Source organism: Camelina sativa, chromosome 4 (genome assembly GCF_030686135.1).
Source record: "Camelina sativa cultivar CO46 ecotype springtype chromosome 4, ASM3068613v1".
NCBI lineage: Eukaryota > Viridiplantae > Streptophyta > Magnoliopsida > Brassicales > Brassicaceae > Camelina > Camelina sativa.
Genome location: NC_141883.1, coordinates 6,468,600 through 6,473,066, shown reverse-complemented (window position 1 = coordinate 6,473,066; position 4,467 = coordinate 6,468,600). Strand labels below are relative to the sequence as shown.

At 36.0% G+C, this 4,467-nt stretch overlaps 1 long non-coding RNA gene and 1 pseudogene across 1 annotated transcript; both read left to right on the top strand.

Moving 5' to 3' along the window:
- The first annotated feature begins 414 nt into the window (after positions 1–414).
- Positions 415–2,192, top strand: LOC104783624 (uncharacterized; annotated as a pseudogene).
- Positions 2,193–2,554: 362 nt separating this feature from the next.
- Positions 2,555–3,447, top strand: LOC147945499 (uncharacterized). Its single transcript, XR_015596226.1, has 2 exons — positions 2,555–2,644; positions 2,800–3,447. It is a non-coding gene; the product is annotated as an uncharacterized LOC147945499 (long non-coding RNA).
- The last annotated feature ends 1,020 nt before the right edge of the window (positions 3,448–4,467 follow it).

The window sequence follows — 4,467 nt, the reverse complement described above, 5'->3', positions numbered from 1 at the left end:
TAAACCCAAACCGACATATAATTTCGTTTTAATTATAAAATCTAAACCCTAATTCTCATTTATAAACCCAAACCGATATATATCCTCGTTTAATTGTAAAATCTAAACCAAAACAATATTTAACTTTCTTTAAATAAAAGTATACAAAATTGGTTTCCTTAATTAGTTTTGTCTTTTAATTTAATTTTGATTTATATTAGATAGAATATTCTGATTGGTTGAGAGTGAAGGGGGTGAATATAAAGGCTCACCCGTAGGGGTGTACCTAAGTGTTTTTCATATTCTTAACATTGTGACAACTGGTCGCTAGTAGTGTTCAGATAATTAGCACGAAATTATCCATTATAAGTTTATAACACAAAATTACCCAAACTTTAACTTGGATTCTCTCCACCTCAGCTAACCGCAACCAAGATGGCTTTAGAATTAAAAGGACACGAGCATGGTGTATCCGTCGTTCACTATTTTGAAGGCTTGGAATGCGATGCTTGCGATCGATCGTATGGTGGTGGCTACTCATGCGATGAATGCAAGTTTTCTATTCACACGGTATGTGCATTTGTATTCAGGATACAAGAGATAGTAAACCACCCTTGTCATGATGGACATCGTCTTAAACTTATCACAACGGGAGCACCTGATCACACCGTCGACCCGAAATGCCATCTCTGAGGTAAAAACACTAAAGCGCATTCTTTATCATTGCTCTGATTGTAAACTCAATTTGGATATCGATTGCATAATTAATGCCGTGTATGCTGGAGCCCATCTCAATATGTCGTGGCACCACCATCCTCTACTCATGCTTGATTTGGTTCGGAGCTGCAATGTGACTTTTGTAATGAGGAAGGCAAACATGGCTACCTCTGCCCTCTTTGCAGGTTGGTGATTCACTAAGGATATGTTTCCGTATTTGAGTCACCAGAGATTACTCACAATTCTCATAGCAGACACCCTCTTAAGCTTCTCACCGGTGGAGCTCCATATTACACAGATGGGAGATGTCATCTACGTGGAGGCCACGCTGGGAACTTACTTTATCATTGTGATATTTGTAAGTTCAATTTGGATTTGGCTTGTGCGATTCATAATCCCCCAACAATTGCTCTTTCAAATCTCCAAGTCTATGAGCATACACTCACACTCATGCCAAGATTGATATCCTTCGTTTGTGATGCTTGTGGGATGAAAGGCGACCGTTCTCCTTATGTGTGTCATCAATGCAATTTCATGATTCACGAAAAGTGTGCTCATTTACCTCGTGTTATTAACGTCAATCACCATGATCATCGTGTTTCGTTCAAGTATCCTCTTGGTCTTGGAGAATATTGGAGATGTGGACTTTGTTGGGAAGAGATTGATTGGTCATATGGGGCTTATTCATGTTCTCTTTGCCCTCATTACGCTATTCATTCAGCGTGTGCAACAAGGGATGACGTGTGGGATGGGGAAGAGCTTAATGGAGTACCTGAAGAAGTTGAAGATATCGAGCCATTCAAGAGGAATGATGACAACAAAATCACACATTTCGCTCATGAACATAACCTCATGAGCCTCAGCAGAGTCGACGGTGAAGAAAGCAGCTTCTGTGGAGCATGTGTTCGTCCCATTGGTACTTGTCACGCATTCTACAAGTGTTCAGAATCAGATTGCAGTTTCATTCTCCATGAAACCTGCGCTAATTTACTTACAAAAAAATGACATTTTCTGAGCCCACAACCTCTCACTCTTTGCCTCCGAAGTCAACGCTACGAAGAAGTTTGTGAAGCTTGTCGTCAAGTTGTTTGCCAGGGATTTATCTACTATACACATTATGGGAATATGAACTTTGACTTAATATGCAGTGCATTACAGTGCCTTTTATCCATGGAAGTCATGCTCATCATTTTTAGTCTTCCTCAAACTAGAATTCATTGACATGAAGACTTATCGGAACTGCGGCATCCATGAAAGAATAACACCTGTCATAGGTTGTAAGAAATGCGATTACTTTTTGGATTTTCGTTGTGCCACTCTACCATTAACGGTAACATGACTTCCCATTTATGATGATCATCCATTCACTCTATGTTATGGTGATAAAAAGGCAAGCGGCAAATACTGGTTTGATATTTGCGAAAGAGAAACAAATCCAAAGACTTGGTTCTACACTTGTAAAGATTGTGGAGTCACTTTGCATGATTTTTGTGTAGTCGGGGATATCAGATACGCCAAACCAGGAGGAATGACAAGAAAACATATTCAACTGCTGTCTAACAATAGCTCTTCACGGCCGCTTTGCAACACATGTCAATGTCGTTGTCCAGGACCCTTCATTCTTAAGAGTAAAAAAACGGATTCTTCTTTTGTTCTTATGGTTGTTGTGAGTCTTTCCAAACTAATTTGGACTCCATATTTAAGTTCGGATGTCCACCGTGGGCAGCCCCGGCTCTGGACATGTGCGAGTGGTGCAGTAGCACCGGGTCCAAAGGCCCAAAAAAAAAATTTCCTTCTGTAAGCCCATATTGTATATTATTTGTTTATTTATTTGTTAATTAAGAGGCAAAGGAAACCTAATCTATTATATTGTTGTTTACTCTTTTTTTGCCGGAGATCACGAGACGATCCGATGGATAATCACAAGAGGAGCTGTAGAAAACTACAGGTAAATCGATAAATTCATCAGATAGAACTTTTAATTTTGATCTAACCGTTAGAAATTTCTACCTTTTTCTCATAAATCTGTAATTTTCTGTTCTGAATTTTATTTTTCTCTAAGTGCCGAGTGTTTGTATTGTTCCTTCTATCTCAAAATTCCAGCAAGTTTGGGACATCTACAACAAGGTTTTACAAGAACAAGACTACAATTATTCAGTTTCATTTTTCAAACAAGTACCATCTTCTTTGCAACAATCCAGGTTCTATCGCTTCTTGAACTTTTAATTCTTGTATTGTATTGTTTGAATTTTGATTGTTCAATTAGATATGCCTCCATGTGGTCATACTAAACGACAAAAAAAGAACATATAGAAAAATTCATACAATCACAAAAAGGGGCTTTGGATAAATTTATTGTGAAAGAGAATCATGGTGTTTCTAGTGCTAATGAGGATGTCAATGATATAAATAATATAATGAGGATCTCAAAATTGAAGCTTTTGAAGTCATATCTAAGAGCATCTATGTCACAAGACAGATTGAATGGACTAGCTTTAATGGCGATCGAAAACAACTTCTTAGAAGAACTAGATGTTGAAACGTTGATTGACGATTTTGCTGCAGATCATGTACAAAGGAAGGCCTTGTTTATATAAAAATTTATGCAGTGACCATCTATTACGATGGATGAAAATCCCCTGTTTTTTTGTTGTGCTATGTTTTTCTTTATAGTCGATGTTAGAAGCTTTTTGAACAGAACTAAGAAATGTAATTTTTTTGAGGTTATATTTAAGGGTCCTTTCCTCATGATAGCACCGGGTCAACCAAAAGTTTGAGCCGGGCCTGGCTAGTATCAGGCGTGCAATCCAAAATTACAGAAAAATATTTTGCTTCTTTTACTCTTGCAATGATTTTTGATTTAATTTTTGAACCAATCAAAAGAATTTATTCATTTTGAATATTATGACCAAGATAATGATGATGAATGGTGCCACTAGTAATCCGATTAACATGCTCTTTCATCACCAAATCAAATTCTGCTAATGTCTCTACTAATCCTAAAAAATTACCATTACTCCGTTGATATAATTTTTCATTTGTTCCACGGAATGCCAAATTATGTTTTGCAAGATATTTCACAATTGCAATAATTCGTATTAATACATTTTTCCAATACTCTTTTTCTTTCCTAAATTGTTTTTGAGCAACTTTATCAATAGTTTCATTTTTTTTTAATCTATGTCGTAATTCAATCCAAGCTTTCATATTAAGCATATGTTCCTTACTTTTTTCATGATCAGCTAATCTAACAAGTATATGACTCCAATCCGAAAGACCACTATTTGCTAATTACTTTTCCTAATACCTTTCCTAAAAATTTTACAACAAAAACAAAAAACTTTATCTAATTCTTTAGAATAAACTAGCCACTTTCTATCACTTGTTTCACCATTAGATAATACTTTAGTGTAGCAAGATGACATAAATCTTCTAGAAGATTTGTTTTTAGGACCTTTTACAATAGATAAATCTCTTTTTGGTCTATTTATTGCTAAAGTTTCTATCATTTTCAAATCAAGCGTATCCCAACTTTTTGGATCATAGATATCAAAAACACTAGCACCAACATCATCAACCTCATCAAGAACTACATAAGCATCTAGGACTTCTATATTATTTATATCATTGACATCCTCATTAGCACTAGAAACACCATGATTCTCTTTCACAATAAATTTATCCAAAGCCCCTTTTTGTGATTGTATGAATTTTTCTATATGTTCTTTTTTTTTGTCGTTTAGTATGACCACATGGAGGCATATCTAATTG